This window comes from Equus asinus, chromosome 3 (assembly GCF_041296235.1).
Source record: "Equus asinus isolate D_3611 breed Donkey chromosome 3, EquAss-T2T_v2, whole genome shotgun sequence".
Classification (NCBI taxonomy): domain Eukaryota; kingdom Metazoa; phylum Chordata; class Mammalia; order Perissodactyla; family Equidae; genus Equus; species Equus asinus.
Genome location: NC_091792.1, coordinates 106,729,082 through 106,754,102, shown reverse-complemented (window position 1 = coordinate 106,754,102; position 25,021 = coordinate 106,729,082). Strand labels below are relative to the sequence as shown.

General features: G+C 37.4%; 1 protein-coding gene across 6 annotated transcripts in view; it reads left to right on the top strand.

Moving 5' to 3' along the window:
* The first annotated feature begins 2,835 nt into the window (after positions 1 to 2,835).
* Positions 2,836 to 25,021, top strand: part of LOC139044855 (mucin-22-like) — a 59,854-nt gene continuing 37,668 nt past the window's right edge. For 2 of the 6 annotated variants that reach the window (XM_070505708.1, XM_070505707.1), the window contains exons 1-3: positions 2,836 to 2,974; positions 3,052 to 3,114; positions 4,458 to 4,522. The gene's annotated coding sequence lies outside the window, so the exon portion shown is untranslated. The other 4 variants (XM_070505712.1, XM_070505711.1, XM_070505710.1 and 1 more) reach the window with 2 other exon arrangements.

The window sequence follows — 25,021 nt, the reverse complement described above, 5'->3', positions numbered from 1 at the left end:
ACACTTCCAGATATTAAGACGTGACAATACCAACTTTGTGGACTGTTAATCCTCAGACAGGCATTCACTAAAAAAGATCCCCGCAGAAACAACCTGCTGTCTCTCACAATAGGCAATTCAATAATAAGATTGCATTTTTATTACATATGCATTTGAGTTAATTAAATAATATCCATAATTAAAGATTACATTTACATTTGTGAAAATACAGATTTATAACCACTCGTTAACACAGAGGTTGGTATAAAGACCTAAAGAATTCCCAGATTCACAATGTAATAACTTCTAAAGTAAATCTTCTATGTCCTCGGTTCTGGAAACTATGGAGCTCTCTTAAAAAGAAGAGTTTAAAATAGCATACGTAAACTCTGTTCTAATTTAGGATAAATGATAGAATGTGTGTGCGTATGCATATAGACACACAAAGGATTAAGTTGTTCAGGACTCTCTAAAAAATGCAAAGGGAAAGAGAAAGAAAGATATCAACCAAAAAGAGTTGCAACGTCCAGGCACTCAATAACACAGCAGGATTTGAGAGTACTCATACTGAAAGACTGGGAGTCAAATATTACCATATGAGGAAGAAGGCAGCCAGGCACTGAGGGACAAGATTATTGTTGTATAAGATAGCAATAAATACTATTCAATTAATAAGTTATAAGAATATATATTTCAAAGATTTCTCTAAAGTTTTTTAAGTTCAATATAGGAAAATGTATTCTGACCAAAGTCCAAAGAACTTAAATTTTATCACTTTGTAAAATTTACAAAGTCTTTTGCAAGATAAACATAAAAGGAATCTATTCAGCAAGTTTATACTGCAGATCATTCAAAGGTTAACAAGACATACTGCCTCAACACAGTGGGAGAGCCAAGTGCATGCTTTAATTACTGTTAAAAGCAAATGGTTAAAATTGCAACAATAAGGGGACAAACAGAGCAAAACAGGAGTACAGCAGATGGGGACAATCATTTTGACTGGGATCTTGGAAGACTAAAAAATTTTCAAACGTAATGCAGTGCTTGAGAGCATAGACTCAAGAGATAGACTGCCTGGGTTCAAATCCCAAACCCACAATTTATTAAATGTAGGACTTGATTAATTAACTCCAAGATAATTTCTAGTTCTTATTTTTGTTGTAAATGGTACCTGACTTTGTCTTATCTCTTCTAGTTCACTATTACTGATGTGGAGAAATTTTATTTATTTTTAAGTTGATTTTGCTTTCAGGAACCATACTGGATTCTATTATTTGTCCTAAGAGTTTGTTAATTTTCTTAGTCATTTTATGTAAATGACTTTGTATTTGCAAATAATGAGAATTTTAGTTTTTTCCTTCCAATTCTTAGAACTCTTCCACACTTTTTTATCTCATAGCATTGGCCAAGTCTTCCCGTACTAAGATAAACAGCAGTGTTTAGTAGTCAACCTTGCTTTGATTATGAAGTTTGCTGTTGTTACAGTAGATCAACATTATCAAGTTAAATTATCTCCTACTCCTAATGTGCTAAAAGCTCTTAACCTATATATGTGTGTTGAATTTTATCAAATGATTTCTTTGTATCAATTGATTTATTCATGGTTTTCTTCCCTTATTCTATTAATGTGGTAAATTACATTGATACATTTTTCTGATAGTAAATCACCTTTGAATTTCTGTGATAAACACTATTTGATCATGAAACATTATTTTTAATTAATCAAATATACTGTTCAATTAGTTAATATTTTCTCTAGAATTTTCAAACATATATTCGTAAGGTAAATGAGCTGGTAATTTTATTGTCTTGGTATGTCTTTTTCTGGTTTTGGAAACAAGGTTATAAAAAAACTTACAAAATGATTAGGGTAGCTTTGCTACGTTTTCTGAAATATCCAGTATAAATTAGGAATTGTCTGTTCCTTTTAAATTTGGTAGACTTCACCTATAAAATTGTCTGGGTTTGGGGTTTTTGAACTAAGAAAGTTCTTTCATCCTTTTTTATATTATAGTTAAGTTTTTCATATATTTGTATGTAAATTTAGGAATTATAAAATTTTGCACACATGTATCCATTTTGTCTAGTCTTTCAAATCTATTAACAAAACATTGTTCATAATATTCTCCCATTATAATAATTACTATTTCCCCTTTTTATTCATTATTATGTTTATTTGTATCATCTCTATTTTTTTAAAACCATTCTTACCAGAATTAATATCTTATTTAATATTTTCAAAGAACAAGTTTCTGGTATTGAAAAATATTTTTCTATTGCTGTTTTTGTTGTTGCTTTTTTCTTTATTTCTATTTTTATACTTCCTTCCTTCTTTTTTCTATGGATGTGTCTCACTGTTTTTTGCCAGGTTCTTAAAGAGGCTAAAAGTTTAGCTCATTTGTTTTCAACCTTTCTTCTTGTCTCATAAATATTTGAAAGCTAAAGATTATAGTTCCCTTTGTGTGCCATACTGACTTTTTATGTTTCACTGTCATTAAGCTGTAAATATTTTGCAATTTCCTTTATTAATTCCTTCACAGCCTCAAATTTACTTAGTAATCTGTAATTTGGTTTCTATGCATAGAGATTTTTTAGCTATTCTTTTTTTACTGATTAGTAATAGATTCCTTTGTGGCCCAAAACTAGCTGATGCAGATACTTCTATCCAGAGCACGTAACTCACACACGGGACAATATGCGTATTAAGTCACCACCTACTGTTTCCCAGGAAGACATCGAGGTACAAAGGACAACTGTCAACTGAACAAATAACTAATCATTCTTTGAATAAAACCCTCAACCTAGACATGACCTTTTATTCAATTACAGTATTTCCTATTTCTAATAAGGCTATAAGGAATGTTCTCTCACTGATCCTTCTTTCACACCAGATTTTAAGCTGCTTCTTGATTGTCAAAATACCTGGACATAGTAGCTGACAAGAATTCTAGTGACAGGTAGTTTGACCAGATGTGGAGGAAGGATCCCTTCACGGGTAGGTACTTGAGAATTCAGGAGTTAAGACTTTTGAATAGAGACTCAAGATTACATTCTTAAACATTGCATTTCTAGTGATAATGTGAAAATTCACTGATCAGAACATCATTTCTACATGTTCTTTTGGATAAAAATTTGGTGAGTGATGTTATTTTATTTTTCTTATCTTCAAAATAGTTTTTAACAGTATGACAGGAAAAAAATTCATGAGATTACATGGGGCTAATATTAGTGAAATCCACATCTTTTTTTCTTTACCCTTTCTTGATTTCTCTTCATAACCTTCTAGTGGCAAATAATTTTAAAATTAGTGACTAACTAGTGACTTTTAACATTTACTGTCTAACTAGACATTATTTCTAATATAATTCATTGTTTGGGGGGTTGATTATTACTTTTCAGAAAATAATGGTTATATCTAGGTTGTCTATATTTGGCTAAGAATAACTCCAAATGAGAAGGAGAAAAAAGACCAGTAAAAGTCTTAGTTTCTCAGGGGCAAGAAAAATGTCTCACCCTACATAAAGTCTTATAAACAATGAAACCAAGAACATATGAGAAAAAAATTTTAATAGACTTTCTTCTGTGGATTGTGGAAAGTTTTAAACAAAAACTTATTTCCCTGAGTTACCATTCTATCTGAACTAAGCCACGGAATTTAGAGTTGGATAGCCCTGGATTCAAATATTTATTCTTTCACTTCATAGATTTGTGGCTTTGGATAAGACTATTAAAGCTTTCCTCTCTGTATTGTAAAGATAAAAATACCAGCCTCATTTATAACTCACCATGATTAAGTGAAGTTATGTATAGAGAGTACCGACTGGTAGGAGAATAGGAGTCTGTTAAGTGGTAACTCCTTCTGCGAAACAACTAGAGCAGTTATAGGTGCTTTTACCCTCAATAGAGAGGTGAGATCTTGTCTCCTAAGTCCTTTCCAATGATATCAATGTATGTTTCTAAGATTCTTAATTCAATGGGAAATCTTCTTTTAATTATGCCAACTTTTAAAAATAATCCACATTAAAGATAGAGATATTTAGACCAGCCAAGCCTCAGAAAATCCACACAACCTTTTAACATTTCATTCTTAACTACAGTATATAACTGTATTTAAATATGATGGTAGATCCTTGTTAAAGCTAATGTGATTTAACTATAAATTTCTTTTCCACTAATACAGCATATTTTAGAAATTTTTAATTCAAATGGCCAATTTACAAGAAATTTAGTAGTATTACTTCTACTATAAAAATATACACACTGTCATAATCATATTTCCTGGCATTAAAAGAATTCAAATATTCTTTTATATTTCATATATTTCAATGACAAGTGCATTCTTTTTCTACAATTCCAATAACCATGTCTCACAGGAATTACTTTTTTAAACTGTTCTTTCATAACTATAATTATTCTGAGACAAATAGGATCTTTTATGACAACTAACATAGACACCCCTTGTGCTTGTTTTCAAATAGCTGAAAGCAATGAGAGCCCCTTGCCTGATCCTGAGAGCCTACTGGCTCTTATGACCCGCTTCTCGGTAAGTACTCACAAGCTCAATTACTTTGCCTTTATATTTAACTGTAAATTAAAAATAATTATTTTGGAGATATATATATTCAACATATATATGTATTTATATGTATGTGTAGGTATATATAAATATTTGCATACATATATATGTACAAATATCATATACATATTCAACATGTATATATATATTCATGTATATATGTGCCCTTTTGCAATTGAACAAGAGGAAAACTACAATATCTGTAAATTCAGCTTTCATATTCTTAGACATAATATTTAGGGGTCAAATTTTCTTAACTCTATATTTCACAGTTTTTTATTAGCACCGTATCTATGTTTGCATGTAAGGTGTTTTAAATATCTAAAAAGGTCATAAAAATAAAATATAATTTCATGTGAATATTTATCTCTATTCCATATAATCTAGTGTTCATTAGTACCAAGGCCTTAGGATGGAAAAGTAAAGATATAATTTATGTAGTTACTTTTAAATATTTATCCTTACCCTCCCTAAATCCTAGAAAGATTCATTGAAAATGAGATTTTGAGATCTTTAATAGATGTCTACATGGCAGTACATAAAGAGCTAGCTTTGCAGACTATTAATAATCAACAAAGAAAGAACATGACTAATAAAGCCTATCCACACCTGGTTATTTTTTAAAATCATGTGGAATGTAGAAGACCATTGTCTCTCCCGTCTGTAGGCCACTCAAGCTCTAAGTTATAGCTCAATATACGGAAAGCTCACTACTTCACATGTAACAAGGACTCTCTGGTCAACATCATCTCCAGCCAAAGGCCAGATGATGTGATATAATAATGTGCATTTACATTTTATTTCTCTTCTTTCATTTCTGTTAAACACAAAAATCTCAACTATCACAAAAGAAAGCCCAAATTCTTAAACACTCTTAGTATGTGCTTATCTTTTTGTTAACACCTCGAAAATATTAGCACTGAAACAGAAAAGTTAGAACTTTAGGAAAAAATTTTTTAAGATCAAAATGATACTCTAAAAGTCTATATAAGAAATCTAAATGATTTTTTCCAATGAAAATTAGTGAAGTAGCTCAAGGTTATACTAAACTGACACTATTTATTCACACATTCAATATAACATTTGTCAAAGTCATGCTATGTGCCAGGAACTGTTCAAAGAAGTGGAGATACCGTGTAGAACGAGAAAGATAAAGTCTCTGCCCTCATAGAGCCTACTTTCTTGGGAGTGGAGACAAATCATAAGGAAGAAAACAAAAGAAAGACATCATTTTAGATAGTGATAAAAAAAAAACAGGAACTAAAGTAGGCTGAAATGATAAAGAGTAAAGATACTAGTTTAGGGGGAGGATCCAAGATGGCGCCGTGAGTAGTCCTCTTTGTCTCTCGCCCTTCGAGTCTACAATTATTTGGACACTTATCGCTTGACAAAGGATATCCAGACAACATCTCAGGACGTCTGAGACACCCACGCGACTATACATCGGAAGGCGGGTGGACTTTCCTCCAGGAGGATGTGGAAATAGGTGAAAACTCTCCGACCCCGACGGGCAGCCTAGTACCCGCAAGCGGCTTTCTTCCAACGGACGCCCCCAGAGGATCCACACACATCTAGGCCAGGAGCGAGAACACAACAGAGGAGCGACGGTGGAAACAGGTGACCAGAACCCTACCTAAACCCCCCGCAATTACTCCTAAACGCAGAGGGAAACTTTGGAGTTACACACCTGAGCCTGCGGGGAGAGTCTCTCCCCGCCATTGGCGGGGAGACCCAGCCTGGTGCTCGGGGCGCCCGGAGGGTCCCAGAGAGAGACACGGAGGGCACAGAGGTCTCCCAGCTGCCGTTGCCCGCCCCGTGGGTCTAGGGATTGCCGGAGATCTCGGAGAGGACCGGGGCGGGGGGAAGTTTCAAAGGCCGGTGCTGCGACCCGGAGGGGAAGCGCCGGAGCTCCGCCCGGGCAGCAGACAAAACTCTCTGTCTGCCGTTAGCAGAGGGGCCACGCTGAGCAGTCACGGCTCCGGGAGAGGCCCGGAGAGAATCCCAGAGAGCGGGGCGACCCCCAGCTGCCCTTGCCCACCCCGTGGGGATAGGGATTGCCGGAGATCTCGGAGAGGACCGGGGCGGGGGGAAGTTTCAAAGGCCGGTTCTGCGACCCGGAGGGGAAGCGCCGGAGCTCTGCCCGGGCAGCAGACAAAACTCTCTGTCTGCCGTTAGCAGAGGGGCCACGCTGAGCATTCACGGCTCCGGGAGAGGCCCGGAGAGAATCCCAGAGAGCGGGGCGACCCCCAGCTGCTCTTGCCCGCCCCGTGGGGCTAGGGATTGCCGGAGATCTCGGAGAGGACTGGGGAGGGGGGAAGTTTCAAAGGCCGGTTCTGCGACCCGGAGGGGAAGCGCCGGAGCTCCGCCCGGGCAGCAGACAAAACTCTCTGTCTGCCATTAGCAGAGGGGCCACTCCCAGCATTCAGGGCTCCCGGCAGAGGCCCGGAGAGAAGCCCTGAGGGCGGGGCGACCCCCAGCTGCTGTTGCCCGCCCCATGAGGCTAGGGATTGCCGGAGATCTCGGAGAGGACTGGGGCTGGAGAGAGTTCCAGAGACCCAGCTTAGTAGCCTAGGGGGAAACCCTACAGGCTCACAGCAGCCTTAGGGAAAGCCTCTGCACAGCACCAGTAGAAGGCACCCAGCCGCCAGCCACAAGGCTGGAAGACCCCAGGGCAAAAGCAGCATAGCTAGGTGTACTAACTACAGACTGTAGAAGATGCCAATAGCTCTCCTGCGACCCATAGAGGACAAGTGAGTTTTGGTGGGTGCAGAGAGCAACGGAGCAACAAATATAAGTGATCCCACCCCTGGCCGCTGGAAAAGCCCATAACACCGTTGCAGACCCCAAGGAGAGAGCACATCTAGGTGGGCTGCAACAGTAGGCACCTGCAGCCTGAAGCCCCCCTGTGACGGCCCCCACGGCAGAGGAGGGAATACAAAGGGCCACTGTGGCTACGAAGAGGGGCCCAGGCCCAGTTAGCAACTACGGACAGGGTTCCTGGTTGGTGAAGTATAAACAGCGGCTCCCCCCACCACAGCAGCTGAAACAAGTGAAAGGAGCAACTAAACTCTATCTCCATGCGGAGGCACAAATCAACAACATCAAGCAATATGAAAAAATACATTAAATCTCCAGAACAGAAAGAAGGTAACAAATACACAGAAAACAATCCCAAAGAAAATGAGATATATAACCTAAATGATGACGACTTCAAAACAGCCATCATTAAGATTCTCAATGAGTTAAGAGAGAATTCTGACAGACAACTCAACGAGTTCAGGAGCTATGTCACAAAAGAGTTTGATACGATAAAGAAGAACCAAACAGAAATATTGGAAATGAAGAACACAATAGAGGAGATTAAGAAAAATCTAGATGCTCTGAACAGTAGGGCCGATAATATGGAGGAAAGAATTAGCAATTTGGAAGATGGCAATATAGAATTGTTGCAGGCAGAGGAGGAGAGAGAAGCAAGACTTAAAAGAAATGAAGAAACTCTCCGAGAATTATCAGACACAATTAGGAGATGCAACGTAAGGATTATAGGTATACCAGAGGGAGAAGAGAAGGAGAAAGGGGCAGAAAACCTATTCAAAGAAATAATGGCTGAGAACTTCCCAAATCTGGTGAGGGAGATGGATCTTCAGGTGACAGAAGCCAATAGATCTCCAAACTTTATCAATGCAAGAAGACCAACTCCACGCCATATAGTAGTGAAGCTAGCAAAAGTCAACGACAAGGAGAAAATATTAAGGACAGCCAGGCAAAAGAAACTAACCTACAAAGGAACCCCCATCAGGCTATCAGCAGATTTCTCAGCAGAAACTTTACAGGCTAGAAGAGAGTGGAATGATATATTCAAAAATCTGAAGGACAAAAATCTACAGCCGAGAATTCTCTACCCAGCGAAAATATCCTTCAAATACGATGGAGAAATAAAAACTTTCCCAGATAAACAAAAATTAAGGGAGTTCATTGCCACAAAACCTCCTCTTCAGGAAATCCTCAGGAAAACCCTCACTCCTGAAAAATCCAAAAAAGGAAAGGGGCTACAAAACCAAGAGCAGAGGAGATAAGTAGAAGGACAACAACAGAGAGTAGCAGCTCTACATCAGAACAGATTAAACCATGGGACGAGAAACAAAGGAAACTGAAGAAAACCGGAAAACAAGACACAAAATGGGAGTGGTAGGCCCCCACGTCTCAATAATAACTCTAAATGTAAATGGATTGAACTCCCCAATCAAAAGACACAGAGTGGCAGGATGGATCAAAGAACAAGATCCAACAATATGCTGCCTCCAGGAAACACACCTCAGCCCCAAAGACAAACACAGACTCAGAGTGAAGGGATGGAGAACAATACTCCAAGCTAATAATGAACAAAAGAAAGCAGGTGTCGCTATACTAATATCAGACAAGGTAGATTTCGAAGCAAAACAGATAAAGAAAGATAAAGAGGGACAGTATATAATGATAAAAGGGACTCTCCACCAAGAAGACATAACACTTATAAATATATACGCACCCAACACAGGAGCACCAAAATTTGTAAAGAAACTCTTAATAGAACTAAAAGAAGACATCAACAACAATACAATAATAGTAGGGGACCTCAACACACCATTAACACCAATGGACAGAACATCCAGACAGAAAATCAACAGGGAAATAATAGAATTAAATGAAAAATTAGACCAGATGGACTTAATAGATATATATAGAACACTTCATCCAAAAACAGCAGGTTACACATTCTTCTCAAGTGCACATGGAACATTCTCAAGGATTGACCATATTTTGGGAACCAAAGCAAACATCAATAAATACAAGAGAGTTGAAATAATATCAAGCATCTTTTCTGATCATAACGCTATTAAACTAGAAATCAACTACAAGAAAAAAGCAGAGAAAGGTGCAAAAATGTGGAGACTAAACAACACGCTTCTCAACAAACAATGGATCATTGAAGAAATTAAAGAAGAAATCAAATATTATCTGGAGACAAACGAAAATGAGAACACGACATACAAAATCATTTGGGATGCAGCAAAAGCAGTCCTAAGAGGGAAATTCATCGCAATACAGGCTCACTTCACTAAACAAGAAAAAGCTCACGTAAGCAACCTCAAACGACACCTAACGGAACTAGAAAAAGAAGAACAAACAAAGCCCAGAGTCAGTAGAAGGAGGGAAATAATAAAAATAAGAGCAGAAATAAACGATATTGAAACAAAAAAGACAATAGAAAGGATCAATGAAACAAAGAGTTGGTTCTTCGAAAGAATTAACAAAATTGACAAACCCCTAGCCAGACTCACCAAGAAAAAAAGAGAGAAATCGCAAATTAATAAAATCAGGAATGACAGAGGAGAAATCACAACAGATACCAATGAAATACAAGAGATCATAAGAGAATACTATGAAAAACTATATGCCAACAAATTGAACAACCTGGAAGAAATGGACAAATTCCTAGACTCCTACAATCTCCCCAAACTGAATCAGGAAGAAATGGATAATCTGAATAGACCTATCACAAGTAAGGAAATAGAAACGGTAATCAAAAACCTCCCCAAAAACAAGAGTCCAGGACCAGACGGCTTCTCTGGAGAATTCTACCAAACATTCAAAGAAGACTTAATACCCATTCTCCTCAAACTGTTCCAGAAAATTGAGAAAGATGGAGAACTCCCTAACACATTCTATGAAGCCAACATCACTCTGATCCCCAAACCTGACAAGGACAACACAAAGAAGGAGAACTACAGGCCGATATCACTGATGAACATAGATGCAAAAATCCTCAACAAAATTTTGGCAAACCGATTACAGCAATACATCAAAAAGATTATACACCATGATCAAGTGGGATTTATACCAGGGACACAGGGATGGTTCAACATCCGCAAGTCAATCAATGTGATACACTACATCAACAAAATGAAAAACAAAAACCACATGATCATCTCAATAGATGCAGAGAAAGCATTCGACAAGATCCAACACCCATTTATGATAAAGACCCTCAGTAAAATGGGTATAGAAGGAAAGTACCTCAACATAATAAAGGCCATATATGATAGACCCACAGCCAACATCATACTCAACGGACAAAAGCTGAAAGCCATCCCTCTGAGGACAGGAACAAGACAAGGGTGCCCACTTTCACCACTCCTATTCAACATAGTACTGGAGGTGCTGGCCAGAGCAATTCGGCAGGAAAAAGAAATAAAAGGAATCCAAATAGGTAACGAAGAAGTAAAACTCTCGTTGTTTGCAGACGACATGATCCTATACATAGAAAACCCCAAAGAATCCACAGAAAAACTATTAGAAATAATCAACAACTACAGCAAAGTAGCAGGGTATAAAATTAACGTGCATAAATCAGTAGCATTTCTATACACTAACAATAAACTAACAGAAAAAGAACTCAAGAACTCTATCCCATTCACAATCGAAACGAAAAGAATAAAATACCTTGGGATAAACTTAACCAAGGAAGTGAAGGATCTATACAATGAAAACTACAAGACTTTCTTGAAAGAAATTGACGATGACATAAAGAGATGGAAAGACATTCCTTGCACATGGATTGGAAGAATAAACATAGTTAAAATGTCCATACTACCTAAAGCAATATACAGATTCAATGCTATCCCAATCAGAATCCCAAGAGCATTCTTCACAGAAATTGAACAAACAATCCTAAAATTCATATGGGGCAACAAAAGACCGCGAATTGCTAAAGCAATCCTGAGCAAGAAAAACAAAGCCGGCGGAATCACAATCCCAGATTTCAAAACATACTACAAAGCTACAGTGATCAAAACAGCATGGTACTGGTACAAAAACAGGTCCACAGATCAATGGAACAGAATTGAAAGCCCAGAGATAAAACCACACATCTATGGACAGCTAATCTTCGACAAAGGAGCAGAGGGCCTACAATGGAGAAAAGAAAGTCTCTTCAACAAATGGTGCTGGGAAAACTGGTCAGCCACATGCAAAAGATTGAAAATCGACCATTCTTTTTCACCACACACCAAAATAAACTCAAAATGGATCAAAGACCTAAAGATAAGGCCTGAGACAATAAGTCTTTTGGAAGAGAATATAGGCAGTACACTCTTTGACATCAGTTTCAAAAGAATCTTTTCGGACACTGTAACTCCTCAGTTGAGGGAAACAATAGAAAGAATAAACAAATGGGACTTCATCAGACTAAAGAGCTTCTTCAAGGCAAGGGAAAACAGAATTGAAACAAAAAAACAGCTCACTAATTGGGAAAAAATATTTACAAGCCACTTATCCGACAAAGGGTTAATCTCCATAATATACAAAGAACTCACACTGCTTAACAACAAAAAAACAAACAACCCGATCAAAAAATGGGCAGAGGACATGAACAGACATTTCTCAAAAGAAGATATGAATATGGCCAATAGACACATGAAAAGATGTTCATCATCGCTAACCATCAGGGAAATGCAAATCAAAACTACACTAAGATATCACCTTACCCCCGTTAGATTGGCAAAAACATCCAAAACCAAGAACGACAAATGTTGGAGAGGTTGTGGAGAAAGAGGAACCCTCATACACTGTTGGTGGGAATGCAAACTGGTACAGCCACTATGGAAAACAGTATGGAGATTTCTCAAAAAGTTAAAAATAGAAATACCCTATGACCCAGCCATCCCATTACTGGGTATCTATCCTAAGAACCTGATATCAGATATCTCAAGAGTCCGTTGCACCCCTATGTTCATCGCAGCATTATTTACAATAGCCAAGACGTGGAACCAGCCTACATGCCCAGAAACTGATGATTGGATAAAGAAGATGTGGTATATATACACAATGGAATACTACTCAGCCATAAAAAAAGACGAAATTGGCCCATTCACAACAATGTGGATGGACCTCGAGGGCATTATGTTAAGCGAAATAAGTCAGTCAGAGAAAGACGAACTCTATATGACTCCACTCATAGGTGGAAATTAGTATATTGAGAAGGAGATCTGATCGGTGGTTACCAGGGAAAAGGGGGGGTGGGGGGAGGGTACGGAGGGGGAAGTGGTGTACCCACAATATGACTAACAAAAATGTACAACTGAAATTTCAAAAGGTTGTAATCTATCATAACATTAATAAAAAAAAAAAATAAAGGATACATTAACAACCAACACACAAAAAAAAAAAAAAAAGATACTAGTTTAGATTGGGTGTTTCAAAGGGCTGTTCTGAAGAGGTGTCCTTTAAGCTAAATAATGACCAAAAAACTCATCCAAGTGATGATATTGGAGCAGGGAATTCTTGACAAAGGTACACCAAGGAGGAAACAAGTTTGACTTGTTCAAGCAACAGAAGGAAGGCTGGTGTCTGGAAGCTAGTGATTGTGAGGGAGAGTGAGGTGAGGACCAGCTCATGTAGTCCCTTCTAAGTGGCAGTAAGAAGCTGGATTTCATTCTGAGTTCAACGGGAACCCAAGGCAAAGTTTAAGTGAGGGATTTTATGCCTGACTTTTTTTTTTTTTAAACATTCTGTCTCCTTTGTGGAGCATAGATGATAGGAGGCCAAAATGGCAATGTGAGATTATGTATGAATGGAGGTAGTATCATACCTGGTAGAACTGAACATCATATTTCTAAACAAAGGGACACAAAAATTAATATGTTTATAAATTTATTTATAATAATATATTTATATTTAAGTATAATATTATGGTTCTATTCAAACTTTCATCAATAATCACCATGATTCTATTGCACAATACTTTCCTTCCTTCATTTCACTAGTTCTATATTTATTATTTCAATCAAGTAAGATTGTGCATGTAAACAGAAGCAAAACTAGAAAGCACTATACAAATGAAATGCATTTTAATTAATCATCCTTACTAATTGATAATCACTACAATTTAATGAAAGATTAACATATCTCAACATCTTTAAACATTTTAGCAATGTAGTAAAATTTCACCTTTTTAGAAATTTTTGTAAAGATTTAATGCCATATTTAAAATAGTTTTACACCTTTGCAGAACAACAATAAGAAGAAATTCTATTTTGATAAATCTATTTTGATTTTCTAATTTGATTTCTATTTTGAAAATCTATTTTGATTACCTTTACTTTCAACATATCATCAACATTTATTCATTTGCTACTCCTCACATATATAAACAGAGGTCACCCAATTCAGTGCCCCAGCATGACCGCTCCTTGGTCCAGGGTGAAAATCCACAGTCCCACAGCAGTCACAGGGAAAGCCTCTTCTCAGTGTTAGTGGAGAGGCCCCGCCCAGCCATCTCAAGGCTGGGAGGCCCTGGGGCAAAAGTGGCTCAGGCCAGCTGAGCAATGCACCAGCCACATTTAGCACTCACAGCCCTGCTGTGGCCCTGAGGGGGCAGGGAAGATCCAGAGGGACTGCATGAGTGAGCAGTGACAATTTGGAGCCCCAGTGTGACTGCTCCTTGGTCCAGGGGGAAAATTCACCACCCCACAGCAGCCACAGGGAAAGCCTCTACTCTACTCAGCCTTAACAGAGAGGTCCCACCCAGCAAACACAAATGCTGGGAGACCCTGGGGCGGAAGTGTAATGGCTAGGTGAGCTAACCACAGGCTGCATTAGATACCCATAGCTCTGCTGTGGCCCAGAGTGGACAAGTGATATCCTGCAGGACCTAATGGTGGCAGAGCTGTGAGTCTAGGTGAGCCTGCTCCCAGCTGCTGTGAAAGCCCATAACACAGCTGCATGCCCTCAGGAGGGAGCGTGTCTAAGCAGTCTGCAAGAGTAGGCACCAGCAAGTTGAGGCCCCCTTGCAATTGTTCCCACAGCTGATGGGAGACCCCCCAGGGCCACTGTGATAACAAGGAGGGGCCCAGGCTTGGTCAGGAAGAGCTGACAGTGATCCCGGTTGGTGCAGATTTCACAGCTGCTGCCCCCTCCCCCACCAGTAGAAGCAAGTGGAAGCAGTAACCAAACTCTGTCTCTATGTGGAGGCACATATACATGCCATTAAGCAGTATGAAAAAATATATTAAATCTCCAGAACAGAAAGAAAATGACAAGTACCCAGGAATCAATCCCGAAGACACTGAAATCTATAAGCTAAATGATAATGAATTTAAAATAGCTATCATTAAAAAACTCAATGAGTTAAAAGAGAATACAGATAGACAACTCAACAAGTTCAGGAGCTACGTCACAAAAGAGCTTGATACTATACTGAAGAACCAATCAGAAATGTTGGAGATGAAGAACACAATGGAAGAGATTAAGAAAAACATGGACTCTCTGAATAGTAGGGTCGATAATATGGAAGACAGAATCAGCAATTTGGAGGACAGGAATATAGAAATGCCTCAGATAGAGGAGGAGAGAGAACTAAGACTAAAAAGAAATGAAGAAACTCTCTGAGAAATATCCAACTCAATTAGGAAATGCAACATAAGGATTATAGTATCCCAGAAGGAGAAGAGAAGGAGAAGGGGGCAGAAAGCCTGTTCAAAGAAATAATAGCTGAGAACTTCCCAAACCTGGGGAGAGAGATGGAACTCCATGTCACAGAAGCTAATAGATCTCCAAACTTTATTAATGTAAAAAGACCAACCCCAAGGCATATAGTAGTGAAGCTTGCAAAAGTCACTGACAAAGAGAGAATATTAAGGGTAGCAAGGCAGAATAAAATAACCCACAAAGGAGCCCTCATCAGGCTGTCAGCAGATTTCTCAGCAGATACTTTACAGGCTAGGAGAGAGTGGAATGATATATTCAAAACTCTGAAGGACAAAAACTTACAGCCAAGAATACTCTATACAGTGAAAATATCCTTCAAATGTAATGCAGAAATAAAAACCTTCCCAGATAAACAAAAGTTAAGGGAGTTCATTGCCACAAGACCACTCCTGCACGATTGCTCAGGAAGACCCTCATACCTGAAAATAAAAAGGAAAGGGGTTACAAAACCCAGAGCAAGGAAGATGAGTAGAAAGACAAAATCAGAAAATTGCAGCTCTCCAACAGAACAGGTTAGCAAATGCTAAGTATAACATTAAACATAAAAGGAAGGGAAACACCAAGAATAAATATAATCTTGTCATTTTAACCACAAACTCACAACACAAGAAGGAAGGAAAAAAAAAGATCTGTCAATAACAACATAGAAGAGAAAGAGGAAAGGGAAGGAATGGCTTAATCTAAGGAAATAAGAGGCTATGAGAAAATGGACTATCTCATCTGTGAGATGTTTTATACAAACCACATGGTAACCACTAAACAAATAACAAAAATAGAGACATAAATTACAAATAAGAAGAAAGCCAATATAGAAAACTACCTACCTGAATTGGTACTCCAAAAATCATCAGATGAGAAACAAAGGAAATATAGGAGAACTGGAAAACAAGTGATAAAATGGCAGCATTAGGCCCCCCATTTCAATAATCACTCTAAATGTAAATGGATTGCACTCGCAAATCAAAAGACACAGAGTGGCAGGATGGATTAAAGAAGAAGGCCCAACAATATGCTGCCTCTGGGAAACACACCTCAGCCCCAAAGACAAAGACTCAGAATGTGGGGATGGAAAATGATACTCCAAGCTAATAATGAACATAAGAAAGCAGGTGTCACCATACTTATATCATACAAAGTAGACTTCAAAGTAAAACAGGTAAAGAGAGACAAAGAGGGGCAGGTTATAATGACAAAAAGGACACTCCACCAAGAAGACATAACACTTGTAAATATATATGCACCCAAAATAGGAGCGCCAAAGTACATAAAGCAACTATTAACAAAACTAAAAGGCAATATCAACAACAATACAATAATAGTAGCGGACCTCAACACCCCACTAACACCAATGGATAGATCATCCAGACAGACAGTCAACAAGGAAATTGTAGAATTAAATGAAATACTAGACCAGATGGACTTAATAGATATATATAGAACACTCCATCCAAAAACAGCAGGTTACACATTCTTCTCAAGTACTTATTGAACATTTTCAAGGATAGACCATATGCTGGGAAACAAAGCAAGCCTCAACAAACTCAAGAGGATTTAAATAATATCAAGCATCTTTTCTGACCATAATGCTATGAAACTAGAAATCAATGACAAGAATAAAGCTGGGGAAGGGGCAAAAATGTGGAGATTAAACAATATGCTACTGAACAACCAGTAGATCATTAAAGAAGTTAAAGGAGAAATCAAATATTATCTGGAGACAAATGAAAATGAAAACATGCCATATCAACTCATTTGGGATGTAGCAAAAGTGGTCCTAAGAGGGAAGTTCATTGCAATACAGGCTCACCTCAGTAAACAAGAAAAATCTCAGTTAAGCAATCTTCAACTACACGTAACAGAATTAGAAAAGAAGAACAAACACAGCCCAAAGTCAGTAGAAGGAGGGAAATAATAAAAATTAGAGCAGAAATAAATGAAATTGAAACAAAAAAGACAGTAGAAAGGATCAATGTAACAAAGAGTTGGTTCTTTGAGAAAATAAACAAAATTGACAAACCCTTAGCCAGGTTCACTAATAAAAAGAGAGAGAAGACTCAAATAAATACAATTAGAAATGAAAGAGGAGAAATCACAAGGGATACCACAGAAATACAAAAGATTATAAGAGAATACTATGAAAAACTATATGCCAACAAATTGGACAACCTAGAATAAATGGATAAATTCTTACACTCTTACAACCTCCCAAAATTGAATCAGGAAGAAACAGAGAATCTGAACAGACCAATCACAAGTAACAAAATTGAAACAATAATCAAAAACCTCCCCAACAATCAAAGTCCAGGTCCAGATTCTCTGGAGAATTCTACCAAACATTTAAAGAAGATTGAATAACTATCCTTCTCAAACTATTCCAGAAAATTGAGGAAGATGGAGTACTTCCTAACACATTCTATGAAGCCAACATCACCCTGATCCCAAAACCAGACAAGTACAACACAAAGAAGGAAAACTACAGGCCAATATCACTGATGAACATAGATGTAAAACTCCTCAACAAAATTCTGGCAAACCGAATACAGTAATACATTAAAAAGATCATACACCATGATCAAGTGGGATTTATACCAGGGACACAGGCATGGTTCAACATCCGCAAGCCAATCAACGTGATACACCACATTAACAAAATGAGAAACAAAAACCACATGATCATTTCAATAAATGCAAAGAAAGCATTCAACAAGATCCAACATCCATTTGTGATAAAAACTCTCAATAAAATGGGTATAGAAGGAAAGTACCTCAACATAATAAAGGCCATATATGACAAACCCACAGCCAACATCATACTCAATGGGCAAAAACTGAAAGCCATCTCTCTGAGAACAGGAACAAGAGAAAGGTGTCCAGTCTCACCACTCTTATTCAACATAGTACTGAAGGTTTTGGGCAGAGCAATTAGGCCTGAAAAGGGAATCCACATAGGCAATAAAGAAGTGAAACTCTTGCTGTTTGCAGATGAGATGACCTTATGTATAGAAAACCCCAACGAATGCATTGGAAAATATTAGAAATAATCAACAACTACAGCAAAGTTACAGGATATAAAATCAACTTACATAAATCAGTAGCATTTCTATACTCTAATAATGAGCTAACAGAAAAAGAACTCAAGAACACAATCCCATTCACAACTGCAACAAGAAGAATAAATACCTTGGGGTAAATCTGACCAAGGAAGTGAAAGACCTATACAATGAAAACCACAAGACTTTCCTGAAAGAACTTGATGACGACATAAACAGATGGAAAGACATTCCATGCACATGGATTGGAAGAATAAACATAGTTAAAATGTCCATACTACCTAAAGCAATCTACAGATTCAACACAATCCCAATCAGAATCCCAATGACATTCTTTACAGAAATAGAACAAAGAATCCTAAAATTCCTATGGGGCAAGAAAAGACCCCAAAATTGCTAAAGCAACCCTGAGAAAAAAGAACAAAGCTAGAGGCATCACAATCCCTAACTTCAAAACATACTACAAAGCTACAGTAATCAAAACAGCATGGTACTGGTACAAAAACAGGGGCACAGATCAATGGAACAGAATTGAAAGCCCAGAAATAAAACCACACATCTATGGACAGCTAATCTTCGACCAAGGAGCTGAGGGCATACAACGGAGAAAAGAAAGTCTCTTCAACAAATGGTGCTGGGAAAACTGGATAGCCACATGTAAAAGAATGAAAATTGGCCATTATTTTTCACCATTCACAAAAATAAACTCAAAATGGATCAAAGACCTAAAGGTAAGACCTGAAACCATAAGGCTTCTAAAAGAAAATATAGGCAGTACACTCTTTGACATCAGTATCAATAGGATCTATTCAGACACCATGTCTTCTCAGACAAGGGAAACAATAGAAAGAATAAACAAATGGGAATTCATCAGACTAAAAAGCTTCTTCAAGGCAAGGGAAAACAGGATTGAAACAAAAAAACAACCCACTAATTGGGAAAAAATATTTGCAAGTCATATATCCGATAAAGGGTAATCTCGGTAATATATAAAGAACTCACACAACTCAACAACAAAAAATCAAGCAACCTGATCAAAAAATGGGCAGGGGACATGAACAAACATTTCTCCAAAGAAGATATATGGATGGCCGATAGGCACATGAGAAGATGTTCATCATCACTGGTCATCGGGCAAATGCAAATTAAAACTACACTAAGATATCACCTTACACCTGTTAGAATGGCAAAAATAACCAAAACAAAAAGTATCAAATGTTGGAGAGGTTGTGGAGAAAAAGGAACCCTTATACACTGCTGGTGGAAATGCAAACTAGTGCAGCCACTATGGAAAACAGTACGGAGATGTCTCAAAAATTAAAAATGGAAATACCATTTGACCCAGCCATCCCACCACTGGGTATCTATCCAAAGAACTTGAACTCAGCAATTCCAAAAGTCCCATGCACTCCTATGTTCATTGCAGCATTATTTACAATAGCCAAGATGTGGAAGCAACCTAAGTGTCCATCAACTGATGATTAGATAAAGAAGATATGGTATATAGATATACAATGGAATACTACTCATCCATAAAAAAGAATAAAATCATCACATTCACAACAATATGGATGGATCTTGATGGTATTACGTTATGTGAAATAAGCCAGATAGAGTAAGACAATCTCTGTATGACGACATTCATATGTGGAAGTTAAACATGTAGACAAAGAGAATAGATTAGTGGTTACCAAGGGAAAGGGGGGGTGGGGGATGGGCACAAAGGGTGAAGTGGTGCACCTACAACACGACTGACAAACAATAATGTACAATTGGAATTTCACAAGGTTGTAAACTAACATAATCTCAATAAAAAGTTAAAAAAAGGGGGGAACGAAAAAAAAGAGGTCACCATATATGTCATTTCAAACATGAAAGATTTGAAGTATGTACAAATATAGAAAAACATGTTAGTCATTTAAAATAATATTCAATATGGGTTGATATTATTTCCTCCAGTTTTTCTGATGCATGTTCCACAGACTATTATATCTGAAGTACATAATAGCTTCTATTTTTTTTTTTTTTTGATGAGGAAGATTAGCCCTGAGCTAACATCCACCCAGCCACAAATCCTCCTTTTTTTGCTGAGGAAGATTGGTCCTGAGCCAACATCTATGCCCATCTTCCTCTATGTTATATGTGGGATGCCTGCCACAGCATGGCTTGGACAAGGAGTGCGTAGGTCCATGCCCAGGCTCTGAGCCTGAAAACCCTGGGCTGCCAAAGTGGAGAACGCAAACTTTGCCACCAGGCCGGCCCCATGATAACTGTTAATTTTTAAAAGTTACTAGAGTCAAATAACTTTAGAAATGGTAAATTAGAAAGAGTTAAATGGATATTTTTCATTTGGGTTTTTGTCTAAGATGTAGGTCTTCTCAGCATCTTTAAATGCCACATGAAGTTCTCTCACCAATGGAGGAATATAGTATAATATTTCCATTATTGATACTAGACTATAAACCCCATGAGCATACGCACAACATTCATCTTGTACATCTTTGAATCCTCAGCATCTAACACTGTGCCTGGGACATAGCCAGTATCAATACATATATGACGTTAATTCTTCCAATCTATAAGCACGGAATATCTTTCCATGCCTTTTCATCTTCTTCAATTTCTCTCAATAATGTTTTATACTTTTCAGGGTACAGATCTTTCACTTCTCTGCTTAAATTCATTCCTATGTATTTTATTCTTTTTGTTGCAATTATAAATGAGATTCTATTCTAAATTTGTCTTTCTGCTATTTCATTGTTAGTGTATAGAAATGCAACTGATTCTTGTATGTTGATTTCTGCGCCCTGCAACTTTAACATATTCATTTATTATTTCTAATAGTTTTTTTGTAGATTCTTTAGAGTTTTCTATATACAAAATCACATAATCTGCAAATAGTGGCAGTTACTTCTTCCTTTCCAATTTAGATCCCTTTTATTTCTTCTTCTTACCTGATTGCTCTGGCCAGGACTTCCAGTACAATGTTAAAAAAGAGTGGTGAGACTGTGCATAATTGTCTTGTTCCTGTTCTTAAAAGGATAGCCTTCAGTTTTTCACTATTGAGCATGATGTTAGCTGTGGGTTTGTCATATGTGGCATTTAGTATGTTGAGGCACTTTCCTTCTATATCCATTTTATTGAGTTTTTATCATAAACGGATGCTGTATCTTGTCAAATGCTTTCTCTGCATCTATTGAGATGATTGTGTGATTTTTATTCTTCATTTTCTTAATACGCAATATCCCATTGATTGATTTGCCGATGTTGAACCATCCCTGCATCCCTGGAATAAATCCCACTTGGTCGTGGCGTATGATTTTTTCTTCAATTATTTTATTGAAATCATAAAGTTTTATAACATTGTATAATTTGAGGTATACATTATTATTTACCAATTCCTATATAGACTGCATCATGCTCCCCAACAGTAGTCTAATTTTTATCCATCACCATACGTATGTGCCCCTTTTCCCCTTTTGCACACCCCAAAGCCCCCTTCCCCTCTGGTAACCACTAATCTGTTCTCTTTATTCATGTGTTTGTTTATCTACCACATATGAGTGAAATCATGCAGTGTTTGTCATTCTCTGTCTGGCTTTTTTCACTTAACATCATACCCTCAAGGTCAATCCATGTTGTTGCAAATGGGATCATTTTGTCTTTTTTATGTCCAAGTAGTATTCCATTGTATATCTATATATGTACACCACATCTTCTTTATCCAATCACCCATAGCCAGGCACTTGGGTTGCTTCCACATCTCGGCTATTGTGAATTATCCTGCAACGAACTTAGGGGTACATAAATCTATTTGGATTGTTGATTTCAAGATCTTTGGATAAATACCCAATAGTGGGATAGCTGGATCATATAGCATTTCTATTTTTAATTTTTTGAGAAATCTCCATACTGTTTTCTATAGTGGCTGCACCAGTTTGCATTCCCACCAGCAGTGTATGAGGATTCCCTTTTCTCCACATCCTCTCCAACATTTATTATTTTTTGTCTAGGTAATTATAGACATTCTGACAGGTGTAAGCTGATATCACGCTGTAGTTTTGATTTTCATTTCCCTAAGAATTAGTGATGTTGAACATCTTTTCAGATGTCTGTTGGCAATCTGTAAATTTTCTTTGGAGAAATGTCTATTCATATCCACTGCCCATTTTTTGATCAGCTTGTTTGTTTTTTATTATTGAGTTGTATGAGTTCTTTATATATTTTGGAAATTAACCCCTATAAGATAAATGATTTGCAAAAATTTTCTGCCAGTTGGTGGGCTGTCTTCTTGTTTTGTTCATGGTCTCCTTTGCCTTACAGAAGCTTTCTAGTCTGATGTAGTCTCATTTCTTAATTTTTTCTTTTATTTCTCTTGCCTGAGTAGACATGGTATTTGAAAAGATGTTGCTATGACCAGCGTCAAAGAATGTACTGCCTATATTGTCTTCTAGGAGTTTTATGGTTTCACATCTTACATTCAAGTCTTTAATCCATTTTGAGTTAACTTTTGTATATGGTATAAGATAATGGTCTACTTTCATTCTTTTGCATCTGGCTGTCCAGTTTTCCCAACACCATTTATTGAAGAGACTTTCCTTTCTCTATTGTATGTTCTTGACTCCCTTAACGAAAATTAGCTGTCCATAGATGTGTGGATTTATTTCTGGACTTTCAATTCTGTTGCATTGATCTGTGTGTCTGTTTTTGCACCAGTACCATGCTGTTTTGATTACCATAGTTTTGCAGTATATTTTGAAATCGTGGATTGTGATGCCTCCAGCTTTGTTCTTTTTTCTCAGCATTGCTTTGGCTATTTGAGATCTTTTGTTGTTCCATATAAATTTTATGATTCTTTGTGATATTTCCATGAAGAATGTCATTGGGATTATGATTGGAATTGCACTAAATCTGTAGATTTCTTTAGCTAATATGGACATTTTGACTATGTTTATTCTTCCAGTCCATGAACATGGATGCCTTTCCATTTCCTTATATCTTCTTCAATTTCTTTTAATAATGCCTTATAATTTTCAGTGTATCAGACTTTCACCTCTTCGGTTAAATTTATTCCTAGATATTTTATTCTGGTCTCTCTTTTTTTTTTTTTTTTTTTTTGGTTAGGAAGATTCACCCTGAGCTAACATCTGTTGCCAATCTTGCTCTTTATTTTTGTTCAAGGAAGATTAACCCTGAGCCAACATCTGTGTCAGTCTCCCTCTAGTTTGTATGTGGGATGCCTCCACAGCATGGCTGAGTAGGTCCATGCCTGGGATCTGAATCTGTGAACCCAGGACACCAAAGCAGAGTGCATGGACCTTTAACCACTTGGCCATGGGGCTGGCTCCGTATATATTATTCTTTTTGTTGCAGTTGGAAATAGGATTGTAGTCTCGAGTTCTCTTTCTGCTGGTCTGTTATTAGTGTATAGAAATACAACTGATTTTTCCAAGTTAATTTTGTACCGTGAAATTTTGCTGTAGTTGTTTATTTCTAATAACTTTCTGATGGATTCCTTAGGGTTTCCTATATATAGAATCATGTCATCTGCAAAAAGAGTTTCATTTCTCCCTTTCCAATTTGGATTCCTTTTATTTCTTTTTCTTGCCTAATTGCTCTGGCCAAAACGTATAGCACTATGTTGAATAGGAGTGGTGAGAGTGGGCACCCTTGTCTTGTTCCTGTTCTCAGAGGGATAGCTTTTAGTTTTTCCCTGTTAAGCATGATGTAGCCTTTGAGTTTGTTACATGTGGCCTTTATTATGTTGAAGTACTTTCCTTCTATACCCATTTTACTGATAGCTTTTATCATAAATGTATGTCGGATCTCATCAAATGCTCTCTCTGCATCTACCAAGACGATCATGTGATTTTCATTCCTCATTTTCTTAATGTGGTGCATCACATTAATTTGCAGATGTTGAACCATCCCTACATCCCTGGTATAAATCCCACTTGATCATGCTGTATGATCCTTTTAACGTATTGCTGTATTCAGTCTGCCAATATTTTGTTGAGGATTTTTGCATTTATGTTCATCAGCAACACTGGCCTATAATTTTCCTTCTTTGTGCTGTCCTTGCCTGGTTTTGGTACCAGGGTAATGTTGGCCTCATAGAATGAGTTAGGAAGCGTTCTGTCTTCTTCAATTTTTTGAGACAGACAGGTAAATCCTCTTTGAATGTTTGGTAGAATTCTCCAGAGAAGCCGTCTGCTCCTGGACTTTCATTATTTGGGAGGTTTTTGATTATTTTGATGTCTTTACTTGTAATTGGTCTATTCAGATTCTCTATTTCTTCTTGATTCAGTTTTGGGAGGTTGTATGAGTGTAAGAATTTATCCATTTCTTCTAGGTTGTCCAATTTGTTGGCATATAGTTTTTCATAGCATTCTCTTATAATCCTTTCTATTTCTGTGGTATCTATTGTAATTCCTCTTCTTTCACTTCTAATGTTATTTATTTGAGCCTTCTCTCTCTCTCTCTATTTTTTTTTTTTAGTGAGTCTGGCCAAGAGTTTGTCAATTTTGTTTATCTTCTCAAAGAACCAGCTATTAGTTTCATTGATTGTTTCTACCATTTTTTTAGGCTCTATTTCATTTATTCCTGGTCTAATTTGTATTATTTCCCTCCTTCTGCTGCCTCTGGGCTTTGTTAGTTCTTTTTTTCTAGTTCTTTAAGGCGTAGTTTATGATTACTTACTTGAGATTTTCTTGTTTGTTGAGGTTGGGCCTGTCTAGCTATGAATTTCTCTCTTCTAACAACTAATGCTGCACCCCACAAGAGTTGGTATGTTGTATTTTCGTTTTCATTTGTCTCCAGGTATTTTTTAACTTCTCCTTTGATTTCTTCATTGATCCAATAGTTGTTCCACAGAATCTTGTTTAGTCGC